Below are 10987 nucleotides of genomic sequence, written 5' to 3'. Positions count from 1 at the left end.
ACCTTAAACTATCTGGCAGTTGTAGAAAATTAAAACTTAGGCATGGGAAGAATATATACCTATATGTAAAGTGGGCTATGGAGGTTGAAACAATTGGCTTTCTCCAATTTGCCTATGTATTCGGTATAACACTCATGGAATTAGTAGGGCTGTTCCTTGCGTGTTCATTTCCTCTTGTTTGTTTCCTTTCAGAAAAAAATACAGCTGTGACATGTTTAATAAACTTCCAACACAAAAGGGACAAGAAATTACAAACTTTAGGTGTGGTTTTGAAAGTGAGAGTGATACTGCAAAGAAATCCAAGGATCAGAATTTCTGCGCTTTGGTCCGGACAACTGCTTGGCTTGATGGTGCTGGCACTGGAGCAATTTGGTATGACCTGGCCATGCACAAATTTAAACTGGAAATTAGGGGAGGGTTGTTAACCATTAGAACAATCAAATTCCATCTTTTCCAGGAGAAGGATTTGGAATGGAAGAATGTCACTGCTTTTCAGATTAAGTTTTATTAAAGTAATTGTAAGACACATTGTTTGCAACAGCAGGGGACAGACTAGATGTCTTAGGAGCTAAGATGCTGCGTGACATTGATTATACACCTTGAGATTTTAATTTCAGAGGCAGCAGTTGCTTATCCCAACAGAATGCTTTCAGACATGTAAAGATGCCTTTCGTGCATATTGTAGGGTGAGTTTTCTTCTCCTGGGCATGTGGATGAGTTTTACTTTAGTCCTGAAGAGATTATGGAGATGACAAGTCCTCATGATTCAGGTGATTACAAGCAGGATCAAGAAGAAACTTTCCTGCATGGGAGAGACTTCTCCCATTAGTTCTGGAGGTTTTCTTCTATCCTTTGAAACAACTGTCAGGTGCTGCTGGAGAGTCCCTGGCCTCGCCTACTTCTAGTGAGGCAGATGTTGGTGCTGCAGCTCCTGCAGATGATGCAGCAAACACAGATCTCTCCCTGTGCTGCCTGTGAGCTCCTGCGGTGCCTGGGGGCTGCTGCACAGACACCCTCCTGTGGGGTACGAGAAGTAGCATCTAGAGCAGGGAGGACAGATAATAGCCAGGACTGTTCTTTTGGGCCCAGGCTGTAGCTTAATATTAAAAACAAAAACAAACAAAACAACCAAACAAAACCAAAAAGAACAACAGCAAAAACCCCACAAACAATCACAAAAACCAAACCCTCAACACTTATCAAGTGAAACTAACCCCATAGTAAGCTGTCATAGCACTACATTTTTGGAGAGTGGATCCTCAGACATACATCTGACTCCGTTACTCCCTCTGCACCTCACAGCATTGTTCCCTGCCTGCCATGTCAATGAAACCCTCTCTTTGTACATTCCCTGCTAAATACATTGCAAAAAATCCACACAACAGGTAAAGCATCTCCTTTTTGGGGACCTGATCTGGCAGAAATACTTTGCCAATTTACACTGTACTGCAGCCTTTTCACCCTCCGTAAAGCCATGTGTCTAATCAGTGGACCTAGCTGAGCTACTCATTAGAAACTTGGCCAAACCACAAACATTCGTTTCCTTACTTTATGCCAAACTCTAAGAGAGGAGGAGGGAGTGGCATGGAGCTCATGTTAATGAGTTCTTCATTCCCCACAGAGAGATAATCAGAGCACTGCTCAGAGATTCATCAACATTTTTTATTAGCACTTTAATGACCTACATGTTGGTTTTTTTTTTTAAGGAGTTACTTCAGCTAAGAGCTAGATAATTCCTCATGCAGCTGTGGTCTAGGAAGCAGCTCAGGGGATGTGCATGCCAAATTACTTTAGCTCTAGTTTAAAAAAATATATATATCACAAGGCTTCCTGGGTGCCTCCTTTTTCAATCAAGGGCATTATGTCCTCAATCCGTCGCTTCTGGGTTACGTATGGGGGTTTTTGGTTCCTTCTGCAATCTTTGCAGCTTCGAGAGCTATACAGCAAAATGCCAAACACTGGTGGTACTGCATGTTCCCCGCAGACAAAGGACTGTAACAGCTCCCTGACCCCGGTCACTCCGGGAGGCAGGCTCCCTCGGGAGGGATGAAAGGCATTTCCAGGGACAAGCACTGATCCTACAGACTACTGCAGCTTCAGCTGGCTCTTCAAGGAACAAAGTTTCTAAATGCTGATGGCTGGAGCCTTTTCCAGGCTGCTGCAGGGTGAACCTCCAGCCAAGGGATTCCCTGGTGCCTGCTGGAGTTCTGCAGCCTCGCACACCTGGTGGGACACCTCGCTGCAGCCATCTATACGTTATGGTGAGAGAGTGCTCTCAAGGACTTGGCAGATACTGCTCAGAAATCACCCGAAGTTTGGTATTTGCAGCCCTCTTCCTGCAAAGAATGGCCATGGTGGCAGTCAGTAGCGGCAGCTGCTCCAGAGTCCTTTTGGTTTAAAACGGATAGAGCCTCTGGACTTTTGCTGTCACTTAGGAGGAACATTGGCTGGAAATTGCTTCACAAACTCTTCCCATGCCTCCCTCATTCCCCAGTGACCAGATTTCCTTCTGGTATTCTGGAGAGAGCTGTGAGAACATATATATTAAAGACGGGGATGTAGTCAAATACTGCAGGATAACCGGGGTTATGAGAGTTTTATAAAGGAATAATATTTACTTTTTCCTGAATCAAACCCCAAGTGTTTCCTGTCAGACCTCAGTACAATGGGACACAAATGTACAGTCCATTACGTTCACATTTCCTCCAAACAGCCGTCTCTTTCCTTCAAATGCAGAGGACAGGAAAAGATGCTTTCTGCCCCCACTCACATCTCTCAATTGACTTTAACTCATTTTAAAAGGGATTTGAGACACTCAGCATTTGCTGTCTTCAGTAGATTGCCTCCCTTCTAATGCCTACTGCCTTAGCATGGGAGGGGTTGTAAATATGGAGGAATTCCTTTGAAATCAAAGAGAGTTTCGCTGGAGTAACATTGGCATGAATGGAAGCAAAATGAGGTCCGTGGGGAATAAAATGCTAAGGATATGGAAAAAAAAAATCAAGATTCACAGGACTAGTCCAGAAGAAGAGTAGTTCATACCATATAAAAACCCCACAGTTCTCATTTCCTCCTTATCCCTTCAGGACAGGAAAGAACATCCTGCTCTTCTAATATGAGCAAAATACAAGTTATTTTTGGAAGCAAAAACTCATGTTCAGAGCACATTTTTAAAAAGACATCTCTAATCTGTGATTCTGATGATGCATTTGGAGCACAACACATCCTTTTGCATCAAGAAACCCACGTTTGTAAGTTCAGCTCCATCTACACACGGGCAAAAGGTTTTTGTTGGCTGAACAAGTTGGGAATTCTTTGTCAGCACATTACCTATGACTTGAAGCTGCACTGTCACTTCTGACGGGGTGTGCTGTCACCAGAGCCACACCTGGTGGGAAGCCCAGTACAACTGCCTGGGGAGAGGAATGTGGAGGTATGGGAGTGCAGGTCATGGGCTGGGAGATGTGTTGATTCAATAGGTCTCAAAAAGGCTTTCTGTACCTCTCCTGGATTACAGAGTTAGCACCCACTTTCTCCTTCATTATCCCAAGGCAAACTGGATATAGGACAAAGCTAGAATCACCCCTCTGCCCTCAGTGGTGATGTATCTCTGCACGCTGTGATTGTTGCTCTAACTCTGCACCCGCAGAGGAGCATGTGGTGCAATTTCCTGGACAAAAGTTTTGAAGTTTAGAGCATCAAGTCAAAAACAGGGCCTTTTGGCCAAACTGTTGCTTTTCATGTTTGATGAATCACTTGAAAGGACAGCACAGAGATTAAATCAGCCTCAAATTTGTTAGTATGCATAAACAATATTAATTCATGAATAATGTTTGATTTTAGATTCTGCATAGGTAACGATTACTCCCAAAAGCCTCTCTGGAAGCAAATAAGATCGAAGAACATATGTTAGAGCAATCTCTAATGATAAGGATAAACAAATTGTAGAGGAGTTAATAATTTACCAATTCAAGATTAACAAATGGCTCATGTACTCTAAAAAGAGTTCCACTTTCCCTTTAACAAACATACATAGAGTACAAGATTTGAGCTCCTCTCAGTGTCAAGGGCCCCAAATACCTAAGCAGACTCTTGGGAATGACCTCATCTGTAGTTTCTGAGTGTATTCCCAGGGATACGTAATGCTAGGAAGGGGAGGACGGAAAGCTGGGGGGCAAGAGCTGGCTGCCCCAGCCTGACCAGGTTCCCCAAAGCACAGTGGTGCCTGCACGGAGCTCCCTGGCACCGCCCGCAGCGTGCAAGGCTGTGCTCAGCACAGTGTCCTTCCATGTTTAAATACATCCATCCAGAGGTACTCCTATGAAGTCAGCGGATTACTCACAGACTTAAAGCACTGATTTCCCTGGCGGGACAAATTGTGTTTGGTGGTTTTCGTACTAGGGGACGTGCGATTGCCTCTGCTGACTGTCTGGGTTTGTTCTCAGACAGGAAGCGGAGAAGGGCAGCAGGACCGATGATCGGGTCTGTGCAAACAGACGCTGGAAACTCAAAACAAATCAGTCGCAGAGGTATGTGGATAGTGTGTGAGAGAAAAACCTTTGCTTGTCTTTGTCCAGCAAATCCCGGTAATTCTTCAGAATGTTTTAACCAGCTCCAAGCCTGTCTCTTTCCCTGCTGATGGCTAACCATAAATTGCAAAGTCAGTGGTTTTAAGCAGGGTATCTGGAGACTCTGGGACTCTGCAGGGAAAGATAGATGAATCTACACAGCAGACTTCAGTGTCGCAGCCATTTTGATAAGGGACATAAGGAAACTGCAGACGAGTAAAAGCACAGATTCCCTTTAAGAACAGTAATGCGTAATTCTACATATCATCACTTATAGACTAGAAAACAATACGCAGATCTGCCATCTAAGTAGAATTCTGAATGTGTCTAAGTGTTACACAGTGGAAGAAGCAGCTCAAACTACTGTGCAGACCTTGAATTGTCTAAAGATAGATGGTGAAAAGATTTCAAACATCAACAAGAGTTCCCGAGGCTGCACCAGAGTGGGAAATATATCAGTACAAATTGAGTCCCTGGCCCCCTGTAGCTCTGCAAATCATCAAAAGAGACATTAATGTCATTAGCAAAACCAACAAACGTGCCTATACTTATTACTTGTTTATAATAAGATTTGGCTAGTGTATAATTAGCAGGCTGCAGGAGTCTTTTACGACCTCTGAGAATGGTCTTTCTGCCATGCTGAGGTTCGCTGGAAAATTCCCATTATTTCCATGTAGCTACAACTTCCCCATCACTTTCTGCCCACTCAGAGGGGCTGACATTAGCATATGCAACATGTCATATAAATCCATACGAGCTATATATATACACACATACACAAGCATTAGTTAGGTTTGATTATTTATTCTACAAGGACAGTCTTTGATGAGAAATGCCTGTTTCCCAAGAGGCAATAATACTCTTCTGCCAAGCAGGACAGTGAGTTATGTTGTGGATTTGTGGTACATACACATAGGATTACCCATTAGCTGACTTGAACACATCTCATTGTGTTTGGTTGAGCGAGCTGGGTCTCTGTCCTTCTGTTGGGAGGCTTAAACATGGCTGTAGTGAGTTATTTAAACATGTGTAGCTAAGGGTATGCACAGCCCAAGGGAGGCTGGAATGGGATATGTCCTTGCGTAGCTGGTGAGCTACGGTCCTGATTTGGATTCCAGTGTCAAAAAAATGAATCAGGTGACAGCAAAAGACACTGAACAAGACTGCAATTTGTGCCACCACTCCTCAGAAAGTTGGAGGGACTTCAGTCTTTGGTATAGGCTTAGATGGTGCTGGATGGGAAAGTGGCATACAAATATTCAGGCGACATGAAAGCAGATGAGAACAGTGGTGTTGGAGTTGGCCCTCTGTCAGACCAACCTGCAGCTGTGGATCCAGCATCCTGCCTGGCTTTTGGGTAGGAAACCAGCTCCAGACCTCACAGCTCTGCTCCATTTTTCTACAACTGGGGGGCTTTTCAAAGCTGTTAAATGTATACATGAGAACTGGCTGTTTCACTTCCTTTTCCAACAGCAGAGGTGTAAAGAGGCCAGCACACAGGCAAGAAACAGGGCCGTGAGTCAAGCGGGAGTTTCTGAGCACCTGACCCATGCCCTTACCAGGATCCAGTGCTCCAGCTGCTGGGGCTTGGCTCCTGCTTGAGACCAGCTCCAGGTTCACGTACAGTGTCCTCTGGCTGTGCTCAGCTCAGTGAAACAAGTGCTTTGGGAAGCTGGCATGGAGGCACCTGTTTTGCAATCCACCCTCTGTCATTTGCACCGGTGCTGTGCCCCCCATGCTTGGAGAAAGCTGCTCCTGGTTTACAAAGCATGTAACTCATACCCCATCTCTCTCTGCCCTGCAAGCAAACGCTTGGGACAGTGATGTGCTGGGGTTGCAGGAGTGGTTCCCCCCCATCTCATGGATGAATGCGGTCCCTTCACTTGTGATGTTGTTATCAATGATCCAAAATGAGATAGCAAAAATACTTTCCATGCTGTGTCACTAGCTTCCTAGTAGAGTGATCCAGCTGCAGATATGATACTCACGCTCTGGTGCTTTCAAGGATTATCAGTATCATTTCAGATGCTAGTGGAAAGATAACGAGAGTGTTAAAAAAAACTCAAACCAACAGCTACGATAAAATGTGACTATAGTTCTGCTGCTGCTATGAACTTTGTGTATTAATGCAGATGTGTCTTTGGAAGAAAACATGAAATTTGCATCCCCACATATGAGAATCTAGCTTTTCAGATGTCCCGACATACAGTGCTGCAAGTGTTGCCATAATTCATAACCTGTCTTCCACCTGCATATTCATTTTCCCAACTCTTGACCGAAATGTTGTGAGACTCTGATTTATCTAATTGGATCCAGCACTTTGTGCTTCTGTTTTGAAGCCTGCTAGCAGGCAGGCAACACCAGCCAGCTTTTCTTGCAGGGTCCTTCTGGTTTGGGGGGAGCTCAAACAAAGTCAAACTTGTGCTTCAAGAACCGCTGTGAATACTCTACTTTATCAGAGGAAATAGTTGGAGGCTGAAGTCTCGGTCCCTAACAAGTCTTTGCGAGAATATTAGCATGTCTTGCCAAGACCTAGTAATTCCCTCGCAGCCAGTGCAACATTCCTCAGAGGCCATAAGGCAGGACTGGAAAAGGGGATCATGTGGCTCAGTCCAAGCAGAATTAGCTGCTCCAGAGAAACACACTGAGCATGTGACTTATTCACAGATATAGATCTAAAGCAACAAAACCCACCAGATTTTGGTGTATCCATTCAAGACATCTATTGTCAAGATGTCTCGTGTAAGAAAGAGAGGAACAGATTTTTAAAAATGAAATTAAAAACTGCCCATACAATGGGATACTCTTAGGAAAACCTTGATGATTGGGGTTAAAACTAGGAACAAGGTAAGAGGATATTGCATAGCTGTGACTAGATTTTGTTTGCCTGCTTTCCTGTGAGAAAAGTGTCAGGAGAAGAAAAGCAGCAAAATGCTAACCATATTCCCTGCAAAGGAACTGATTATGCAAAATACTGTCCTTCTGGGAGCTGCCTACGGGAGGTTAAACCTGACTTTCAGAATCTGAGCAGCAGGTTTTCAATTATAGCATTTGAGACCTCCAGAGTGGGGATTATCAGAAGATGGTATAAGTCAAGACAGCTCTTTTAAAACATACTTTTTATTCAGCAACAGGACGAGCCCTCAGACTGGTACCCTTGCAAGCATTCAAGGTATGTACAGAAAAGGACAGTACAAGATCTCCCAAACAGGCTCCAGGAGCAGCAGTGCACAGTTTGGGCTGGAAAGAGAGCAGTGCCTTGGCTCCTGGGGTGCCCCTGATCAAATGCCATACAGCTAATTAATTATGGGCCTGCTAGTTTGGTTACCTCTGTGCCACATGCCATTGCTGGGCTATTTCTCCAGCCTGAAGGGCAATGGGAATTTTACCAGCAGCTTCAGTGAAAACAGGCCAGCAGGCAGAGCTTTGCATCTTCTATGCTAAGGATCTTTACTTGGTTCACCACTCATTGTTCTGACAGTTGTCTCATTTATTCACTTTTTACATCAAAATACATTCCTCTAAAGCTTATATTCAGCCTTAAGCTTCAGCATGTGTTAATACTATTAATCATTCTGGAAATAGCTCTGTCTGCTCTGCTATCAGTAGCTATCTAGATGACACACTGTTCCAGCTCCACATTGCTTCCCTGCTCTCTGGGGGTGGCTCTCCAGCAATGAAATAGGTGCAGAGCAGGGGAGAGGGGTAGGAGGCAGAAGAAAGCAGAGGGGGATGCCCTAGGGTTGTGCACCCGTGTTTCGGAGCACGTGCCAAGATGCATTTAGCTGCAGTGTGATTCAGCAGTGGCTTCCTCTGGAGGGTTCCGAGCTTTCTCCGTGCATCCCATCTGTTCTGGAGAAGGCATCACACAACATGTTTGGGGTGGTAAAGATGATCTAGAAACCTTCCAAGAAGAATCCTACTGTCTCAGGCGTCAAGGACATATGGGACCTGCAGATAGGAGAGCCAGGTCTTGGAAATGCTCTGTGATCCTGCTGGTCAACTAAGTGTCGATGTTGCTGCGTGACCTGCCCATATGGTTTTGTCTTTTTACTAGCCAGACTTCTGCATGTGCATCTCTTCAGAAAAAGGAAGCATATTCTGGACAGCTTTGAAATCTTCTCCCGGATATATTAAGAAGTAACACCATGTGTGGAATCACCAGCAGAGAAATTCAACTAAGGCTAAAAACAGAGTTTCCTTTTCCTTTCTTATTAAAAAAAAATGCTAATGTCCAGTTCTAGGACTCTCACATTTCTTTATCCAATGGATGGTCTTCACATAAAACCATCCTCTTGGGCAATGTCATGTTCCCCTCACAATTGTCTGAAGCAGGTTTTATCTTCTTTCTTATCATATAATATCTCACAGTTAGCTATGGCAACTGTGGAAAAATGCCAGTAACTGTAGTAAGGTTGCAAGTAACATGCTGCTGGCTTCTTGGAATATAATTTAGCTGCTGAAAAACAAATGGTGATTACAAGCATATGACCAGTCACCTGCCTGCTTCCTCACCCATGGCTTAAGAACTTCAAATTAGTACAAAAATATTTCACAGTTAATCAAAAGTCTTACTTTTATGAAGGTCAATGGGATGGCTCTGCCCATGATTGCACACAAGAAATTTCCAGTACAACTGGCAAATCACTTCCTGTGTCTTAGTTTCCCATTTTTAAATAGTGCAAAGTGCTTGCAGACCTGATAACTTGTCCACAATCCACAGCAGGTGCCAGGAGAACAAAACACCCCATGAGGCATTTGGTGGTTTCAGATATACTGCTGCACACTGCTGCTGTATTGCAAGATGCAAATGCTGGAATAGTCATTGGATAGGAAAACATGAGGTCATTTTTAGCTATTGATAGTTCACGAAAATGTAAAGTCCCTGGCATCTGAATGGGAGCAGATCAGAATACTGCTATGGTAATTGTTTAAGAAATATTATGCTTTTACTCACAAATCAATAGACAAGTCAACAATTTCATCTGAGATCATTGTGTATCTATTTGGGGCACTTCAGTAGTACTTGCATTTTAGTGCCATATTACCCCATAGCACATGTCAAAATATTGTATTGCTAGTTAAAATTAACTTAATTACCCAACTTCTTCATCACTGATCATCTGTTTTGACTCTGTGGTCCTTGGGGTAGCACTTTTCCTTCAACTCAGAGCACACTGTCAACATTATCAGTGAATCACAGTCAGGAGAGAATAATCAACTTGCAGCCTCCTCTCTTTTCCAGCTAACATTATGCCATGAAGAATGTTTAAAAAGGCTGGAAATGAACATTAAATTTTATGTTAACTGAGCTCCTTCATGGCTTTTACTATAGCAGCGACAATACAAGCCTCACAGAACAAATTTACTGAGAAAATGATTTTTGCTGTCAACACCATTGGGAAAAACCAAAAGTCCCCATTCAAGTTACAGCAGTACTGGCCAAGTTAAAAAAAAAAAAAAAAAAAAAAAGTAAAAATGAGAAATTTATTTTATTTCTTATGTGGTGGATTTCTTGCATTGCAGTCTAAGACATTCTATTCAGCCACATTGCTTTTTAATCAAATGCTTTATTTTACCTGTTGCTTGACATTAACCCACTGCTCCTTCTCTGGATCCTCTCCTCCATCTGCGTGCTCCTCTTTCCCTTCTTCTTTGCTGTTTAAGTTAACATTACTTTCAAAAGTTCCGTTTTAATCAGACGGAGCCTGCTGGCACGAGCTGTCAGCAGTATTCATTTCTCGAGGCTCTTGCCTTATGTTGCATTGCCTTGGCAACAAGATTTAGCAGCAAGGCAACAGCCTTGAACTTGTCAGAGTCTGTTGCAACGTGCCGAGCATGTATTACTCTCCGGCACCTCGGGTTGCTATAGCAACTACTAACAATAAAACTCATCTCCCAGCTTTAAATACAGGAACTTTTACAATCTGTTTCCTGGCAGAGCTGCAGCAATATTATGTGAATCCTGGTTGCTCTTGTTTTGCCGCCTTCTTCCCTTTTGCACATGATAGCAGCCCCCGGGAGCGGGGTGCCGAGGCAGGGGAAGGAGCTGGGTCATGGGCAGCACAGCCTGAGCGTGGGGTCAGCTGGTGCTGAGAGTTGGGCTAAGTGAACAAAAGGCTGAGTGACCACAGTGACAACCTGGGGCAAACCCCAAAGGCTGCAGGCTGTGCCTGGTGATGCTCAGTGCATGGCTGCCGCATTTTGATTTTCCCCCTGCTCCAGCAAAATGTACCCTGCATGGCTGGTAACTGCGTCCTGGGGAGGACACTGTAGCCATCAGAGAGGCACTTTGGTTCTCTGTCAGCACAAGTTTTTCCCCCACTTGTGCTAATACTCAGCTGGCATTACTCATGAGAATAAAGAAGCAGAGCTAGCATGGAGGGCCATGCAAGGAACCGATGATTGTCCCCATCTCA

At 44.0% G+C, this 10987-nt stretch overlaps 1 long non-coding RNA gene across 1 annotated transcript; it reads right to left on the bottom strand.

Annotated features, from left to right (window-relative positions):
* Nucleotides 1-5356: 5356 nt before the first annotated feature.
* LOC139828565 (uncharacterized) lies at nucleotides 5357-10303 on the bottom strand. Its single transcript, XR_011740325.1, has 2 exons — nucleotides 10148-10303; nucleotides 5357-6596 (listed from the first exon to the last, which is right to left on the bottom strand). It is a non-coding gene; the product is annotated as an uncharacterized lncRNA (long non-coding RNA).
* Nucleotides 10304-10987: the final 684 nt, after the last annotated feature.

The sequence above is a fragment of the Patagioenas fasciata genome, chromosome 8 (assembly GCF_037038585.1).
Source record: "Patagioenas fasciata isolate bPatFas1 chromosome 8, bPatFas1.hap1, whole genome shotgun sequence".
NCBI lineage: Eukaryota > Metazoa > Chordata > Aves > Columbiformes > Columbidae > Patagioenas > Patagioenas fasciata.
Note: the sequence above shows the minus strand (reverse complement) of the source record. Positions and strands in the feature narration are given on the sequence as shown.